The sequence below is a fragment of the Lithobates pipiens genome, unplaced genomic scaffold (assembly GCF_037356315.1).
Source record: "Lithobates pipiens isolate NorthernLeopardFrog02 unplaced genomic scaffold, aLitPip1_a1.2 Scaffold_23, whole genome shotgun sequence".
Lineage (NCBI taxonomy): Eukaryota > Metazoa > Chordata > Amphibia > Anura > Ranidae > Lithobates > Lithobates pipiens.
In genome coordinates, this window is record NW_027507785.1 from 152,981,652 (window position 1) to 153,001,776 (window position 20,125).

General features: G+C 44.8%; 1 protein-coding gene across 5 annotated transcripts in view; it reads right to left on the reverse strand.

Moving 5' to 3' along the window:
- UBN2 (ubinuclein 2) overlaps nucleotides 1-20,125 on the reverse strand; it is an 855,287-nt gene that overhangs the window by 721,406 nt on the left and 113,756 nt on the right. The window lies entirely within an intron of this gene.

The window sequence follows — 20,125 nt, forward strand, 5'->3', positions numbered from 1 at the left end:
TATATATATATATATATATATATATATATATATATATATATAGATAGATAGATAGATAGATAGATAGATAGATAGATAGATAGATAGATAGATAGATAGATAGATAGATAGATAGATAGATAGATAGATATCCACACACACACAGATTTTATGTGCCCAATATTTTTCACACATTTTTATCAAATCAATAATTTTAAATATGTGTAAACCTGAAAAAAAATTGGATTTTTGTACTTACCGTAAAATCCTTTTCTCTGAAGTTCATTGATGAAAACAGCTCCTTTAATTCTTGACCTTAGGGTTATCACGCCACCTTCAGGAGAGGACTAGGCAGAACATTACGTGTCAAACCCCTTGCTCAAAAGTACTCACCAATGAGTCGCCAAGGGATGTTGGAAAAAGACAGCCAAGGCTGATATCTGTCCCTTGATGGTGCTTAAGGCAAGTTTCTGATCCAGTCCTCGCTGCTAAAAACAGCAGGATCCTGGAAACTGAGTAATGTGCGTGGACGCCACCTCATCTCCTCACATATGGAGATGTAAACCTTCCACGTACGATGGTAAATCTTTCAAGACTATGACTTCAGCATAGTGGAAATGACAGAGTCCGACAGATCTCAGTCTCTTGGTACCTGGTTTTCAACAGCCATGCCATTAAAACCAATGATGGCAAAGCAGGATGAAGTATCGGACCTTGCAATAGGTCTTCTCGCATCGGCAGCAGTCAAGGAACATCCGCCACCAGTCTAACTAGGCAAGTGTACAAAGGACGTCAAGGCCAATCTGGGGCAATCAAAATCACCGGAATCCCCTCGGCCTCCACTCTGCACAGCAGATGTTGTAGAAGTTTGAGTTATGAGGAAGGCATAAATCTGCCGATAATGCCCCCATTGAGCCACCAACGCATCTGACGCATCTGCCCAGGGGTCTCTTGTCCTGGACACAAACCTCTGCCCCTTCCAATTGAGCTGAGAGGCCAAGAAGTCCACATCTGGTGTGCCTCACCTTAGGCAAAAGGAGTCAGAATAAATCCGGATGCAACGACCATTCCCCTGGGTCCAGCATCTGACGACTTAGTCTGCCTGACAGTTTTCTACGCCCGGAACGTATATGGCCGACGCGTGTCGCTCTGCCCACTGGAGGATGTGAGCGACCGCCTGTGCTGTGGCCGAGCTCCTCGTTCCTCCTTGATGGTTGACATATGCCACTGCCGTGGCGTTGTCCGACTGGATCCTGACCGGACACCCCTCTAGCCTCCTGGACCATGTGGAGAGGCACCGTCTGTTCACCCAAAGCTCAAGCACATTGATCGGTAGTTGGGATTCTTCCAACGACCAGAGACCCTGGGCTGACTGTACGCCCAAACCTCCCCCCCCCCCCACCCGCTCAGGCTGGCATCCGTTGTAATCAACCTCCAATGAAGGAACGATCTCCTGGACCGAAGGGCCGGAGACCTCAGCCACCAGAGAAGGGAAACCCTGACTAACTGGCTCACCTGAATTTGACAATCCAGGGATAATGGAGATTTGTTCCATTTTGACAAAATCTCCTTCTGCAATACTCGAGTGTGAAATTGAGTGTACGAACGCCTCACTCCCAAATAGGATGGTCTATACCAGGCCAATTTTCCTCTCTCTTTCGAAAACTTACTGATACACTATCCTCTTGGTCCCAACTCCCGCTTTCCTGGTTCGGCAGAATCTCTGCAGTCCGTATGAACCACCTCCTGAAATTGCTGCATCTTTTCCAAGTTCTACCAGTCCCAGTCGCCTCCCATATCTTGAGAATCCACAAACGGAAACTGTTAAAATTTATCTGGGGCTCCACCCAACCTCGGATCAACAAGCGTATACTGTACGCTCGACGGATCAATGGTGGCTTCTCAGTCCCTAATCTTACTCGTTTATATATATATATATATATATATATATATATATATATATATATATATATATATATATATATACACATATATATACACATATACACAGTGGTGTGAAAAAGTGTTTGCCCCCTTCCTCATTTCCTGTTCCTTTGCATGTTTGTCACACTTAAGTGTTTCGGAACATCAAACCAATTTAAACAATAGTCAAGTGATGCCTTGATTGTGAACAGGTGTGGCAATAATCAGGCCTGGGTGTGGCTAGAGAAATTGAACTCAGGTGTGGACAACCACAGTTATAGTATGTTTTAACAAGGGGGGCAATCACTTTTTCACACAGGGCCATGATGGTTTGGATTTTTTTTCACCTTTAATAATAAACACCTTCATTTACAAATTGCATTTTGTGTTTACTTGTGTTGTCCTTGACTATTGTTTAAATTGGTTTGATGTTCCGAAACACTTAAGTGTGACAAACATGCAAAGGAACAGGAAATGAGGAAGGGGGCAAACACTTTTTCACATCACTGTATATATATATATAATCATTATATTACTTGGCAGCAAATATAGCTCCCATAGCCACCTTCACGACACACATCAAATGCCCCTATGGGCCACTATGGATCTAATTGACTCTCACCCTAGCCCTATCTCTTCAGTACCCTGGTTATACCCCCCCCCCCCCCCACTCGAACAGCCCGCATGGGTTTGGCCCATATATGGCTCATTCCCTTCGTATATGGGACTCTTAAATACTCAGGACTACTATCCCCTCATCTTCCATTACTGCGCCTCACTCATTGCCCTTGATTCCCCCCCAGTTGCAAGAACCCTAGACAATTCTCTTGTTGGGCGGATAATGGATTCACAGGTTTCCATTCTCTGTTCACCCCTATGAGAATACTTACATTTGAGGCCCTTAGATCTTCCCACAATATTCCCCTTAGGAAACAGTTACCTTCAAATACAACATTACCTACAACTCATTAAGGCCCAACCTACTCCGTACACTCCAACCCCCTTTGAAAGTATCTGCAGGGCCCGACCCCACTCTTCAGGACTAATATCCTTAATCTACTCCTCTATCATTTCCTCTAGGAAGCCCCCAGTGAGAACATATCACCTTCAATGGGAGAAAGATCTGGGTAAAAAAATTAGACCCAAAGGACTGGCAGATCATGACCGACAGATCTTACAAAAAGCTCCAGGAACATCCTCATCCTGGAGAATGCATATAAAGTCTTTTAAGGATGGTATTACACACCAACCAGGATAGCCCACCTTATTCCTTCCTACCCACCTAATTGTTACCGAGGTTGTGCAATGGAAGGCACATTTGGTGGACAAGTCCTAAGGTTTGCAGACCATGGGTTAGGATCTATATCCTTCTACGTAACATGTTCCACTATAGCTTTAAAAAGGACCCCTACGAAGCCCTCTTATTTAAACCCATCCCTGAACTTCTCCGCTCAGAACGACAAATTAGCCCAGCGCCTCTTCAATGCCACCAAGTTAACCATTACAAGGGCATGGAAAACCCCTGTACTCAGTTTTGAGGCAGTTAAAAACCGTATGAACCATATAATGATTAACGAGAAGTTGTCATCCTTCACTTCTGACACCCATGATAAATTCCTTAGGTTATGGCAACCATGGATAGCAAATAATCAACCCTCCAGGTTCAACACCCAACTTCTCACAATCTAGTGGTAACTGGATGCACCCCTCACATAATGGACTCTACCCTCCTTCTCCCCTCCATTCTTTTCTTCTTTTTCTTCCTGTAGGTCATCCCCTCTACGACCTGCAGTCTACCTATTCTCTCCCTTTTTCTGCATAACTTTCTCTGAGACTCCTGACTTCATGGAGTCGGCTTAATGACGATGGTTACAGTAAAGTAAGACACGTAAAATAAAGAGGACACAAAAGGGGGAAATACACAAATTATCTTTTTCTGCCCCACGTGATCACTTGTCAGCTAATTTCCGAATGTACGTATCCCCCTTATCAATATTGCTTGGTGTTTCTGAGATATTTTGCCCTTCACACAGCACTCTCTGGATCATAAATGGACTTTCAACATGATGTACTGTTAACAATAAGTCTATACTTCCCTCATTGTTTCAATAAATGCTACACCATATATGCAATGTCCCGTTATCGGGTTTCCCCCCTTCATTATATGTCTGACGTATCCATCACACAACTGTAATAACCTGTTGTGACTGCTTTTCAATAAAACTTTAGTAAAAGAAATTGAGTGTACGGTACCACCTTGAAAATGGCTACCATGAGGCCCAGAACAGTGACGACCACCTGCAGTTCTCACCAACTTCACCACAGCTTGAAGTGTCTGCAGCTTGTCTGAAGGGAGAAGAAATCTTGCTTCTGAGGAGACCAACAGCAAGCCCTCCAGGCGTTGAGTTGAACACGGACTTCTTTAGGTTCAGCACCCAAACTCCCGGAGAGTCTGCATGGTGATCGCTACATCTTCCCTTAATTCTGAGGCGGAAGCTGCTCTCAGAATGAGGTAGTCTAGGTAACCCACAATTGCAATCCCAGAATTAGAGCTAACACTTTGGTAAAGACTCGGGGTGCTGACGCCAAGCCAAAAGGGAGAGCCACAAACTGGTAGTCCTCTTCTCACTGTAAATATGCCTGAGGCATATGGGTACATGTAAGTACACGTCCTGGATATTCAGGGATGCCAGGAAGTATCCCTGATGGAGTGCAGTGACCAAGGAGTGAACGGATTCCATCCTGAATCTTTGCACTTTCACAAAGCTATTGAGGGCCTTCGAAAACAGGATTGGACGTAACCCTTCCTTTTTGGGGACTACAGGTTGGAGTAGAATCCTTGAAACCTTTCCAGCATCGGTACAGGTACTATCAACCCACACAGCAGCAGGTACCGTACTGCCCCGAACAGGGCTTCCGACGAGCCGGAAGTAGAGGTAGGTTGGAGGGATAAAATCTCTGTTTGGTGTAAAAGAAAAACTCTTGTATCCCAATGAAACCAGTTCGCAAACTCATTGGTCGGACAGTAGGGAGGTCCACCAAGCTGCAAACTCCCGAAGACGAGCCCTCACCCGAGAGTCTGGCGGGGGCAAAACTTAATGCGGTAACGTTTTCTTGTTCGCAGACCTGTTTGGCTTGCGAAACCAGGTATGCTTCTGTCCTTCAGCAGGTGAAGTGTCGGACTGGGAATGCTTACCTGCCAACCTGGGCGGTCAAAAAAGGAGTTTGAGCGGAAAAGGAGGGCCAGTCTACGTCGTGGCTCCTTACCCTTCCTGGACTGTGGGAGCAACGTGCTCTTCCCAACGGTAACATTTTTAATAATGTCATCCAGTGAAGCTCCAAATAGCCTCTCACCCTGGAAGGGCAAATCCGTCAGCTTTTTTTTTTTTATGCCTGGTCCGCAGACCAGCATTTCAACCAAATCAGGTGCCGTAGCACCACTGCTGATACTGATGCTCTAGAGAGCAGGGACACCGTATCCAGGGCAGCATCACAGACATATTTAAGGCCATGCATTAACGACCGGGGGAGATGCTCATTTTCTCAGGAGGCTCTCCTCACAGGGGTAACACCGCCATTCTTAGGACGGAAAAAGCCAGTTGCGGACTTCCCCATTCCTTGTAGATGAACTTATCAAAATAAGTCAAATACAAAAAACACCTTAGGCGTGCGGGACAGTTTGCAGGACCCAAAAGGTCCCGCCACCTCAGCAGAAGTTCCTGCTGCATCTTGTATCTTCAGGGTATCCCACATTGCAGTGATAAGTGCTCCAACTACCACGTTTTCCTGCGCTAACCCAGAGTCATTCTCACTGTCCGAACGGTCCTGGTCCGCATTCTCTGATCCATCAGAACAGGGGCCGCCAGTCACCCCGGGGCCCCAAGTCTGAATCAGAGCCCTCCCCAGAAGAGGGGGGGCAGGGGGGCTTTTTTTTATCCTCATTGCGCCCGCACGCCGCTTCCACCCTGGCAACAAAGGTCTCCAGGACCACCGACAGAGAGTCCATAGGCACTGCATTTTTAGAAGGTGAGCCGGTTGCAATAGCAGGTATGTCTGGGGAAGAAACGCTAGCTCTGCAACAACTTAGGGGCTTAAGGCAAGGTACACAACAACCCACCCTTCTAGCTGCTCGCAGACTGAGGGGCCCCTCCGCAGGACTCATGACCCTGACTTAGTGCTGTGCTGCTGCTGACTGCTCTGCCCTGTGTCAGTTACAAAGTGCCCAGAGTAAAAACTGCGCTGTTCTGGAGTACACAGACCCAGCAGTAGAGGTAAAAATGCACTAAGCCTACAAGAAAGTGTCCGCCGGCCGTCCTAGTAAAAAAAAAAAAAAAAAAATCACCAAGAAAACTTTCTAGAAAAAACTGACAGCACACACTGCATAAGACTACAGGAAGATGGCCGCCGACGCAGCTGAATGGCCGTAGCCTGCGCGGCAGCCTCACCACATGTAAATCAGCTAAATCACCTCATAGTGAAGAAAAAAAATGGACACCAACAGCCAGTTCAGCCCCCCGCCAAAGCCAGCGCCCCCGGTCTAGGTACAGACCCCCTAGCATATAGCTCACCGGCCGCCCCTGGAGCAGAAGGAGCATGTCGTAGCTAGGGACTGCTCGCGCTCGATGACCAGGCTGGTTAGACTACAAGGGTCTATATTATCCAGCCTGTCATCCAGACTGGCCGTTGATTGTAGATCACAGGATCAAAATTGTAGAAAAAGTTTAATAACTCCCAGGACTTATGGTCCCCTCAGGGAGTCAGGTCCTTCTACACTAGGCAGAAAAAGAAAAAACTGAGCTGCAGGAAGCAGGATGAGGGGTTATAGCCAGAGGGACCACCCCCTGGGCAGTGCTATGCAGTCTTGCGGTTTTTATATGTGTTAAATGTTCTGCCTAGTCCTCTCCTGAAGGTGGCGTGACAACCCTAAGGTCAAGAATTAAAGAAGCTGTATCCGTCAATGAACGAAAGAGAAAAAATGTTTTTAATTTAGACTTCTAACTGGTACAGTAGAGGATGTCAAGTCATCTGTGCCCAGTCTTGCCACAAAGAGTTAATCCAGCTCTAATCAATCTTTTTTTTTTTAGTAAGAGACACGCAGATAAGTTTGTGCCGTCACATCCCCCACTGCTGTGGCTGGCATCTGATTTCTTTTTCATGCACTACATTAGAGCAGAGAGTGCGCTACAATTCCAGCTTCACATCCCTCCTCCAATCATCTACAGCTCTCCCAAGATTGGCTGCTCCATACCTCAGCATGATTAGGCATGCTCAAGTCATGTGGTGCCTTTCCTGAGTTTTGACTGGATGTTACTCATCATGGGGTGTGATCTTCGAAATTAGCAGAAGATCAGTGTGACTGAGGATATCCATGATGAAATCAACTCCCAGAGCCAGCAGAAAGAGTAGGAGGGTGTAGAGGTGGGTGGGGAGTTTTGTGACATTGCGACTCTGCCCACCGAGCCCCGCAGATTTTTGCGGGGCTCCTACTGCTTTAGGGGGTGACATTAGAAAGGTAGGGATACATGCAGGAAGCTTGCATGTATATATACACACATTAATAATGTGCCATTAGTTTATAATGGTTGAGCGGTGGTTTACATCCACTTTAAATCCACCAGTTTAATCAATGTATATTTTGCTTTCCCCGATTTTTCCCTCTCTCAACATACCAACTACATTTTTAATGAAGATGAAAAAAAAAAAAAAAAAAAGTTTTTACTCACCGTAAAATCCTTTTCTCTGTAATTCACCGACCGACATACCTCCTCTCTGTAACTAAATGCGTTTGTTAGCCTGCCATTAGGAGAACTAGGCAAAAAATTGTAACACAATAAACAGAACTTTAGTCCCACCCCCAACCCTGTGCCAACAGTTCTCCCTGCTCCCAGGCAGAACTCAGTACGTCAACAAGCAGTATAACATAGAAAAAAGGAGGGGTGGGTGCTGTGTCGGTCGGTGAATTACAGAGAAAAGGATTTTACGGCGAGTACAAAAAATCCTATTTTCTCTTAAATTCACCGACCGACACAGCTCCTCTCTGTAACTAAATGGGACGTCCCCAAGCAGTGCCAAACAAGGGGTGGGGGAAAAAAAAAAAAAGCATTAAAACTTCATCCACCATGGCAAGTGGGATAACTAGTGAAACTAAACCCACAAAAAAACAGTAGTGTACGGAAAAACACACCGCCATAAGCGGGTATTCTCAACAGGAGAAATCCTCAACAGGAGAAATCCCCCAACACCGCAACCTTTTCTGTGGAAGTAATGCAACAGTGCATTAACCAAAACAGTACTGCGTTTTATCAAAACAAAAAAAAGAAAAAAAAGTCGCAATTGCAATAACGGCCGCCTGCAAAACTTTGTGGCCAAAACAGGCATCAGCTGATGCACTGACGTCTACCTTGTAGAACTTGGTAAACATATGGACAGACGACCAGGTCGCCGCCTTACACACCTGAGCAACAGACGCTTGGTGTCAGAAGGCCCAAGACGTTGCAATAGCTCTTGTAGAGTGGGCCGTGACTGGAAAGGGGGGCACCTTCCCCTTAGAGGCGCAGGCTTGGACTACAATCTGTCTGATCCACCTGGAAATGGTGGCCGACGAGACCGCCATACCCTTCTTTGGACCAGCCACGAAACAAACAGTGAGTCTGACTTCCGAAAGGGAGCTGTGGCAGACAAGTACACCTTCAGAGCCCTAACCACATCGAGAGCGTTAAGGGCCACCTCTTTGGGGTGCTTCAGCTTAGGACACAACGATGGTAATACAATGTCCTCATTGATATGAAAAGCCGAAACTACATTCGGTAGAAAGGACGATTGCGGACGCAACACCACCTTATCCCTGTGGATGACAGGATAAGGCGACTTGCATGACAGGGCCTCCAATTCCAAAACCATCCTGGCCGATGTGATGGTCACTAGAAAAGACCACCTTCTGTGAAAGGGTCAACAGGGGAATCTCCCTGATATTCTCAAACGGCGGCTTCTAAAGCGCAGACAACACCAGGCTCAAATACCATGGGGGTAACGGTGGACACACCAGAGGAACTAGATGTCGAACCCCCTGAACAAAAGTACTCACTAATGAGTGAGACGCCAGCGGGTCGCTGAAAAAAAGACAGCCAGGGCTGAAATTTGCCCCTTAATGGTGCTCAATGACAATTTCTGGTCTACTCCTTGCTGAAGAAACAGCAGGATCCTGGATATAGAAAAGGAGCACGGATGCAACCCTTTCTCCTCACACACGGAGATGTAGGCCTTCCAGGTACGACGGTATATCTTCCATGAAGAAGATTTCCGCACCCTCAGCATAGTTGGATTAACCGAGTCCGACAGACCCCGGTTCCTCAGCACCTGGCTCTCAATAGCAATGCCATTAAAGCCAGCGATGGTAAAGCAGGGTGAAAGATTGGACCTTGAGATATAAGGTCCTCCCACAGTGGCAGTTGCAAGGGAGCATCTGCCTCCAGACGCACCAGGTCTGAGTACCAGGGCTGCTGAGGCCAATCTGGGGCTACCAGGATTACTGGGATCCCCTCGGCTTCCACTCTGCGAAGCAGACGTGGCAACAGTTTTAGTGGAGGAAAGTCGTAGATCAGCTGGTACTAATCCCATGGAGCTACCAGTGTGTCTGACGCATCTGCCCATGGATCCCTTGCCCTGGACACGAATCTCGGGACTTTCTGATTCAGACGGGAGGCCAATAGATCCACATCTGGTGTGCCCCATTTCAGGCACAGCAGCCTGAATATCTCCGGATACAACGCCCATTCTCCTGGGTCCAGCATCTGACGACTCAGATCGTCCGCCTGCCAATTTTCCACCCCCGGGATGTAAATGGCTGACAGAGCCAGAACATGTCGCTCTGCCCACCGAAGTATGTGAGCGACCTCCCGAGCAGCGCCTGTGCTTATTGTTCCCCCTTGGTGATTTATGAACGCCACAGTCGTGGCATTGTCTGACTGTATCCTGGTCGGACATCCTTGAAGACACGTCGACCACGTGTGGAGGCACAGCCTGATCGCTATCAATTTGAGCAGATTGATCGGCAACCTGGAATCGTGCGTCGACCAGAGGCCCTGAGCCGACTGAATCCCCATCACTCCACCCCAGCTTGAGAGACTGCCGTCCGTAGTGATCACCGTCCATTTCAGAGGAAGGAACGATTTTCCGGACTGAATCACCGGGGACCTCAACCACCAGATCAGAGAGTGCCTGACTGGCTGGCTCACCTGGACCTGTCGATCCAGGGACAACGGAGATTTGTCCCATTTCATCAAAATCTCCTTCTGCAGGACTCTGGTGTGGAACTGGGCATAAGGTACTGCCTCGAAGGATGCTACCACGAGCCCCAGTACTCGCATGCAAAAGCGGATCGACGACCACTTGCGGTTCATCAGTAGTTTGACCGCAGAGCTGAGAGTCTGCAATTTGTCCAAAAGGAGAAAGACCCTCGCTTCCTTGGAGTCCAGTAGTAAACCCAGGTATTCCAGATGCTGGGTCGGTACAACCACCGACTTCTTTAGGTTTAACAGCCACCCAAATTCTCGCAGATTCTGCATGAAGATCTCCACATCCTCCTCTAATTCTGAGGCGGAAGATGCTCTCAGGAGATTGTCTAGGTAACCCACGATAGCGATCCCGCGTTGTCGCAACAACACCAATACTGGAGCCAGTACTTTGGTAAAGACTCGGGGGGGGGGGGGGGGGCTGATGCCAAAGGGAAGAGCCACAAACTGGTAACGGGCTTCCCCCGACTGCCAAACGCAGACATTTTGGATGCCGAAGGCATATGGGTATGTGCAGGTACGCATCCTGGATGTCCAAAGACGCCAGGGAGTCCCCTTGATGGAGTGCAGTGACTACTGAGTGAACTGATTCCATTCTGAATCTCTGCACTTTTACAAAGTGATTGAGGGTTTTAAAGTCCAAGATTGGACGTACCCCTTCCTTCTTGGGAACCACAAACAGATTTGAGTAGAACCCCTGGAAGCATTCAGATTCTGGAACTGGTACAATCACCCTCCGATTCAACAAGCCCCTTACTGCCCCTAGCAGGGCCTCCCGGCGAACCAGGGACGTGGGTATGCTGGAGGGGAAGAATCTGTTTGGCGGGCAAGAGAAACTATCTTGTAGCCTGTGGAAATCAGGTCGCAGACCCATTGGTCGGATAACCGGGAGATTCCCCTGGGCTGCCAACTCCCAAAGGTGACCCGTATCGGGTGGGGGCAAACCTTCATGCAGTAGCACTTTTGTTCACAGGCTTGTTAGGCTTGCGGTTCCAGGGACGATTTTGACCGTCCATGGACGTCCTGTCGGGCTGGGAACATTTTGTCGAAGCATCGGGCGAACGAAAAAGCCGATTGTGAGCAGAAAAAGAGGGCCCTTTCCTGCGGCGTGGCTCCTTAGCCTTCCTGGCCTATGGGAGTAGTGTACTCTTATCACCCTTGGCATTAATAATGTCATCAAAACGAAGCTCCAAAGAGCCGGTCGCCAAGGAAGGGAAGATCTGTCAGGGCTTTTTTGGATGCCTGGTCAGCAGACCAGCATTTTAGCCAAATCAGGCGCTTAAGCACCACAGCTGACACTGAAGCCCTGGATAACAGAGGGAGAGTATCCAGGGCTGCGTCACAAACGTACTTAAAGTCTTTCACTAGTTGGTCTGCTAGTTCCACGCAGACAGGGGAGGCGTTTTGCTCTCCCAATTCACAGTGCAAAAGTTTTGCCCAGTCAGTCAGTGTGACACCAGTGCGGATGCCAGTACTGGTCGCACGGCTGACCCCACAACCGTAAACAAGGAACGAGCCACCGCCTCGGCCTTCCTGTCCGTGGGATCCTTGAATGCAGGAGTCCCCTCTACCGGGATCGTGGTTACTTTATTTAACCTGGAAACTGGGGAGTCCATGACAGGAGGAGCCGACCATTCCTTGAGAAGGGTTTCCTCAAAGGGTAACGCACTGCCATGTTTTTGGGGACCGAAAAGGTCCTTTGTGGCTGACCCCATTCTCTGTAGATGAACTTGTCAAAATAAGCCAAATACGGGAACACCTGAATGTGCTGGCTTGCGGGACCCAAAAGGGACCGATACATCAGCAGAGGGATCTGCTGGCTCCTGGATCTTCAGGGTATAACACACAGCTGTGATAAGCGCTCCAACAAGCGCTTTGTCGTGCCCGGACCCGAACGGGTTATCATCCTCACTGTCCAAATGGTCCTGGTCAGCCTCGTCTGATAGGTCAGAGCAGGGGTCACCAGCCACAGCAGGGCCCGAGGCTGCATCAGAGCTCTCTCCAGAGGACGGGGGGGGTAGGGGCCTTATACGCGCACCTTTCCTTCCACGCACCGCCTCTATTTTAGTAACAAAAGAGTGAAGGACCGCCGTCAGCGTTATTCGTAGGTGACCCGGTTGCAATAGCCAGGATTTCGGGGGAAGAAAAACCCGTTTCTGAAGCCATGCTAACCCTACCCTGTCTGCCACCTGCAAGGGGTCTTAGGACAGTGAAGGTCCCACCCTCCTGCTGCTGCCACGTGGGGGGGTATCTAGTGCCAGGCTCACCACCCTGGGGCGGTCTGTGAATATCACTAGCCATGCCTGTAGTCCCTAGGAGGTTACCCAGTTGCAGAGTGAAGAAACTGTGTCGGCAGCAGCTGTATAGAATAGCGGTGAAACGATCTGCAGCACTTGCACCAGTGTTCAGGGAAGAGCCATCCAGCGTCCTGTATACACAGCGGACACAACATGTGAGAGCACATGTAAAGCTGTCACAAGAGAACAACGGTGAAAAGAGCGCTTGGGCTTCAAAAAAAATGGCCGCCAATGCAACCAATAGGAAAATCCTATAGAAAATGGCTGCTGAGGCTCACAAGGGGAACCTGCTTTTCCCACAGTCAAAATGGCCGCCGGAAAGCGCCAACAGTGCTGCCTGCATTCAGCAAGAACACCCCCCCAGACAGCTTTTTGGGACCCCCCCCCCAGACCGGGATCAACGCTAGGCGCACAGAACCCTCTACAGGTGAGAGACCCAGCAAACCACACACACACACCGCCCACAGCACAAGGGAAGGATGGGACATAGGGACGTGGGAGAGAAGAGGAGGTGGTGAGGTGGCCCTCGAATCAACCTCCCAGGAAATGCCCAGCTGCTCAACCCCACCGAAGTAGGGAGAGCCATACTTACCAGTCCTGAAGAGCTGGGAGACATGCCATCACAGACCTACTCCCGTGCAGTTACAGGGTAGCTGCTGGCCCGGTATACTGTGATCCAGACATCAGTAGCCCGGTCATATGTATACCCCGGAGCATTGAAGCTCACCGATCACCTCTGGAGCTGAGGTATGTCGTGGCCTGCCCAGCCTTAGCTGCAGCCTGCACACGCTCGATGGCCAGACTGGGGAGACTACAAGGATAACTTAACCAGCCTGTCACCCAGCCGGCAGTTGATGAAAGATCCTGGGATCTTCTATCTTGCGCAAAAAAACATCAAACCTGCAGCAAAAAATGGACCAAAGGTCCCGCAGGGTTCCTAGGTCATTCTCCTTCACTAGATTAAAAAAAAAGAAAAAAAAAATTATGCCTGGGAGCAGGGAGGGTTGTTAGCACAGGTTCCACCCCCCGGGGCGGGACTAAAGTTCTGTGTATTGCGTTACAATTTTTTGCCTATTTTTCCTAATGGCAGGCTAACAAATCCATTTAGTTACAGAGAGGAATTGCATCGGTCGGTGAATATAAGAGAAACACACACACACACACACACTTTAACCACTCGCCGTCCAGTGCACAATGATACAAGTCGGCAGGATGGCACTGGTGTGCATATGGGCATCCCCTTGAAATTGCACGTCACGGGAGCGCGTCTGCGAGTCCCGAGGACTCTATGTTTGCAGGTGGCCCACGATCGTGACACTGAGAGGCAGAACGGGAAGATGCTTATGTAAACAAGGCATTTTCCTGTTCTGCCTAGCAACATGACAAGCATCTACTGCTCCCAGTTATCAGGAGCAGCAGTCTGTCATGTTCTAATGAGCCCATCACCCCTACATAGTTAGAACACACTGAAGGAACACATTTAACCCCTTGATTGTCCCCTAGTGTTTAACAACTTCCCTGCCAGTGACATTTACACAGTCATCAGTGCATTTTTATAGCACTGATCACTGTATAAATGTCAATGGTCCCAAAATAGTGTCAAAAGTGTCCGATCTGTACACTGTAAAGTCGCAGTCACATTCAAAATCGCAGATTGCCCCATTACTAATAAAAAAAATGAATAAAAATTCCACAAAACTATCCCTTATTTTGTAGGCCCTATAACTTCTGCACAAAGCTATCAATATACGCTTATTGCAATTTTTTTTACCAAAAATATGTATAAGAATACATAGCCTCAACTGAGGAAGAAATTTGTTTTTTTATATATATTTTTTGGGATATTTATTATAGCAAAAAGTAAAAATATAGCTTTTTTTTTTTTCAAAATTGACGCTCTTTTGTTCATAGCGCAAAAATTTAAAAACGCAGAGGTGATCAAATACCATGAAAAGAAATTTGTGGGGGAAAAAAACGCAATTATCAGTTAAATCAACACCGTGCTGTATAACAAAAAATGCTCCAGTCAGGAAAGGGGTAAAGCCTTCTGGGGCTGAAGTGGTTAAAGAAAAACTTTAGCCATAACAACTTGATAAGAAATATAGTTCTTTAGCAAGAAACATACATGTCATATCAATAATTAAATGTTTACGCGAGTATAAGTGGGTATATTACATTATAATACTGGCAATGGAGAAGAATTTCACTTGTCTATAGACTTGCACACCTTTATTTGCCTATACTCAATATTACTGTCTTTACACAGTTTTTGGCCCCTTGCACGCGGGCATCACAAAGTTTGAGTAAACATCAGTAAATGAGGCTTTTGTGCAAGGAGCCTATGGCTCACATCTACAGTTAGAGAAGCATTTATAAAGAAAAAGATTTAAAAATTAAAAGAAAAAATTATATGTACGCTACACAAAGAATCAATTACAAAATACATAAAAAGTAGAAGACCGGTTCTAGGGAAAGTTCTAGCACATCCACATACATGGTTAGTACATAGAAAAAGGGGAGGGGTTGGGAGGTCACCACTCTCCCATATGGTGAAGGTACTTTTGAGGAAGGTGTTACTGTCACTGAGGTGAGCACACAACAATAAAGATACAAATAAAATTTATTATAAAATTACATAGATAACAAAATTTACAATATAGCAAAAACACGTGTGGCAAGAGCCAGTCACAATACTTAAAACCTTTAAAAGGTTATTAAAGATGCTGGTGCCCAGAGTATACCAACCCATTTTGCAGAGCCATAGACTGCTTTTTCTGGACAAATCTACATGCATCTATATTTGTCAAATTACATTATAATATATAGATGTTTAAAATGTATTCGGAGTTATCTCATAATATGCAGCAGCATTGGAAGAATCAAACAGACTTCCGGCAAGTGATCAGTAGTGTCAGAGCTATTGATCTGGTCTGGTGGGCATTGACCATAACCAAGGAAAGGGGAGGGAAGGAGAGTAAGCAACCATCTCCTGGCAGTCACCCACAATATTAAGGTTGTATGCTAGGATATAGAAGGAAATATTGGAATGCCCTTGTCAAACTATGTGGGAAAAACTAAGCGCCAATTAAGGATAAGATTTGCTGAACATCTTAAAAGCATTCAATTGAAAGAGAAAACCCCAATAGAATAGCACTTTATTGAAATCCATCAGGGAAGTACACAGCGATTAAGTGTAAAGGGCTTCTTTGCCCTCAATGTTTCTCAACGCGGGGGGGGGGGGGGATTTCAACACGATTCTGTTGAGACATGAAAAACGGTGGATTTCCAAGCTCCATACTTTGAAGCCTAAGGGCCTCAATGAGGAGCTGAGCTTGAAGGTCTTCCTGGAAGCCTAAAAGTGTAGGCTCTCTCCATTTATTCTTATTAGGACCTAGGTTTTTTTTTTTTTTTATCTTCTCGTTTATTGCTTATATCTATTTATTATTTATCCGTTACAAAAAAAAAAAAAACATTCAAATTAAGAGAGAAAAAAGAGAAAGAAAAGAAACAGCAAAGACAACAGTTCAACTAACATCTACTTAGTTATCTTTACCATCCTATTTATGCTACCAATATCTTAGTTATTTAACTTGATTACATTTAACCCTTCCCACCCTTCCCTCTTCTCCACTATCTGTTGACCTTCCTCGTCTCCACTACTCTTTATTCCATTAATGCTTGTGTATAATGCTGCGTCTTTTTAAATAATCTCCATTTTTCCCCATGTACTGCGGTATTTTTTCATTTTATTTTCTTCCATTTTTCTTAGATATTCCATGTTATTGATATATTCTATTCTTTGAATCCATTCGCGAATCGAGGGTTTTTTCACCTGTAACCAATTTTTTGGGATTGTGGCTTTTGCAGAATTAAGTAAGATGGGTACTAGTGAGTTTTTTATTCTTCTTTTAAAATACTTACTCGTTTTTTCATCTACTCCTAAAAACAAACACTCCCCTGGCGTTAGAGGTATTTTTTGCCCTGTTATTTTCTCTATATATATTCTGTTATTTTACTCCAATATTGATTTATTTCTGGGCATACCCACCAGAAATGGAATATTGTTCCTAGTGTACCACATTCTCTCCAACATAACTTAGAGTTGGAGGCGTCCATTTTATGTAATTTATCAGGTGTAAAATGCCATCTCGTTAAACATTTATAATTTACTTCTATTGATCTTATATCAAATACAGAGTCATATACCGAGTTGATCATTTGGGTCTCATCCACTTTATAGCCCAAGTCTTTTTCCCATTTACCTATGAATGGGATATTTCCTTGGACTTCTATTTCAGACAAGCAGTCATATAGCTGTGAGACACTATGTTTAAGTGCTGTTTTCCTTATACATAATTTTTCCATTGGGGTTAACCTATTTTCTTTTCTTATTGGTTTTGGGATGGAACAAACAAAGTGTTGAATCTGTAGGTATTCCCAATCTTTCAATATTTGCCACTTATACTTCGTCATTAAGTCTAGTTTTGGCATTAGCTTCCCCTCCCTTATAATATCTTTTAATTGTAAATCCTTTATTTGTTTCCCTAGTGGTGTATCATATCCTGGTGAAAAAAAACTCGTGCCCTCGAGAGGGATTAGTGGTGAATTGTAGTGCCATTTATTTTTACGGTGTATTGTATCCCATTTTTTCAGTGCTGTTAAGGTGATTTCATGCGTGGCGTTACTAATAAATCTGAATTTTGCTGGAATCCAGATGTTTTTTTATAATTGTGACCCCATCGATATCTCCTCCATTTTTACCCATTTCTTTTTAGTGTTTAAATTAGTGCTTTCAACCACTCTCGTTAAAATAATTGCTAAATAATATCTGTGTATATCTGGTAGTGCCACCCCTCCCCTATTTTTTTTTCTGGTTAATAAATTGTATTTTATCCTAGGTTTTTTGTTTTGCCATATAAATTAAAAAGAAAAACAATTGGAATATTTATCGGAAATATTTGCATTTTATATATAATTTTTGGTAATACTATCATCTTCAACACATTGATTCTTCCCATCCATGATATCGTTCCTTTATTCATCTTCGTAAGTAACGCTTTTACTTCATTAGTGGGATATAGTTAGCCTGATATACCACTCGAATTGTCTTTGTTAATTTGATCCCTAGGTATGTTATTTCTTTTTTTTTCCCCATGTAAAGGGAAATTTATGCCGTATCTTTTCCTCTTCCTGCAAACCTAATCCAATGTTCAGGATAACTGTTTTAGTTGGATTTATTTTAAAATTAGAGAGGGCCCCATAGTCTCCGATCTCCCTTATCAGACCTGGCATCGATGTTTGGGGGTTGATCATATATAGGAGTATGTCATCCGCATATGCCGCCACTTTATGCTCTTCCCCCCCCCCCCCCCCCGAGTTATTTCGTATTTTTGCTAATAGGGGCTCTAAGGCGATCACATATAGTAAAGGCGAAAGGGGACACCCCTGTCTTGTACCATTTCGCATATCGAATGCGGACGACATACTCCCGTTTACCCCCACTCTGGCTGATGGATATGTATATAAATTATTTACCCATTTCAGCATTTTTGGGCCAAGACCCAAAGTCTGTAAAGTTTCCATTATAAAGCACCAATCCACTCGATCAAAAGCTTTTTCAGCATCGATCGACACCAGGATCATTGGAGGATTGGTTTCCTTATCCTTCCCCATTAACAACAGCGTTCGAAGACTGTTGTCTCGGCCCTCCCTTCCTGGTACAAATCCTACTTGTGGTCTCCATTGATCAATTCTGGGAGTAGATTTTTTATCCTTGTTGCTAATACTTTTGCATATAGTTTAATATCTGTGTTCAGCAGTGCAATTGGGCGGTAATTAGAACAAATCGAACCATCTTTGCCAGGTTTTGGAATAAGTGTAATGTTTGCTAGGAGTGATTCTTTCCTCAGGAGCTCATCCTCTGCCAATTTGTTCCAGAGTTTACATAACTGTGGGGTCAACTGCTGTTTAAATTTTTTATAATACCTGATGGTAAAGCCATCTGGTCCTGGGCTTTTCCCCATTGGGCATGTCCTTTATTGCGTTATCAATTTCCTCAGGAGTAATTGAGTCCTCTAAACTTTTAGACATCTCGGGGGTTATCCTTGGTAGATCTATCTCCCTCAGGTATTCTTGTATTTAAATTTTTCTGGTCTCCTTCTGACTATCGGTCTCCATGTTCCTGATTGAGTATAGGGCACTGTAATATGTTTTAAACGTGTTTGTTATTTCTGATGTTCTATATTGTATTTCACCTTTTGCGTTTTTGATCTTTTCTATATAATTAATAGCTTTTTTATCTCTTACTAATCATCCCAGGCGTTTCCCCGTCTTATTTCTTATTTATTTCTTGTTTCTTTAGCCACATTTTTATAGGTTTTCCTTGCTTCTTGTTCCAATCTATTATTTAATTGAGTACGTTTATATATTATTTCTTTATATACATTTTTGTCCGGTTGACCCTTATGCTTTTGTTCTAATATATAAAGTTCTTTTTTTAAATCATTTTGCTTCTTTTCACTTTTTTTTTTTTTCCAAGATCCCGATGGAGATTAATTTCCCCCTAATTAAAATTTGTGGGCCTCCCAGAGTGTGGCCTTTGGGATCTCCTCTGAGTCATTTACTAGAAAGTATTGTTCAATTTCATTTTTAATAATATTTTCAAATTCCGCGTTTTCCAAAAGGGTCTCATTTAGTCTCCATAACCCTTTTCTAAATTTTCCTGGATCTTTTAATTTTATTATTACAGGCGCATGATCCGAAAGGGTTATGGACCCTATTTTGACCTCTAGTATATTTTCTAACAATTCGTGGTCCACTAGTATATAATCCAATCTGACATACATGTCATGTACTGCAGAGTAATATGTGTAGTCTTTTTTTCCTGGATTAAATATTCGCCAAGTGTCCATTAATTGTTGCTGCAACATCCTCTTTTTTAGAATTCTATGGTGTTTGTTTTCATGTACTAAACCCTGTGAGGTGCTGTCTATGTGTGGGTCTATAGCAAAATTTAGGTCGCCCCCCAAAATTATGTGGCCCTGCTTATATGTTTCTAATATATTCAAGATTTTATTTAGATATTTCTTTGGGCCTTTGTTAGGACAATAGATATTAACCAATGTATATCTGTTTCTTTCCATGTGTCCTTTCACAAAAAGGAACCTCCCTTGTGGGTCCACCTTTAATTCTTCCACTTTCCAATTGACCTTTTTAGAGATCCCAATTGCCACTCCCCTGGAACCCTTACATGGGGTATCGGCATAATACCACGTTGGGAACATCTGTGTGTTTAACCTAATACATGGGTCTAAAGCCAAATGCGTTTCTTGTAAAAAAAACAATATCTATAGAGTTTCCCTCCAGCTCCCTCAGTATATATTATTCCTTTTTTTTGGAGAATTCATTCCTCTAACGTTATATGTTGCTATTTTAATTTCTGACATTGTACACACTTAAATTTTTTCTAATTTTCCTTACTAGGCGTAGTGGTTTCATGTCAACAGGTTTAACCCTCCCACCCTATTACCCTCCCATCCTTCCCCCCTCCCTGTACCCTCGTTAGATGTAAAATTGACCTAACGGTCTGGGACCTTTTATCTGGAACCCTCCCGTTCCATTTATCCCTTGGCCCTA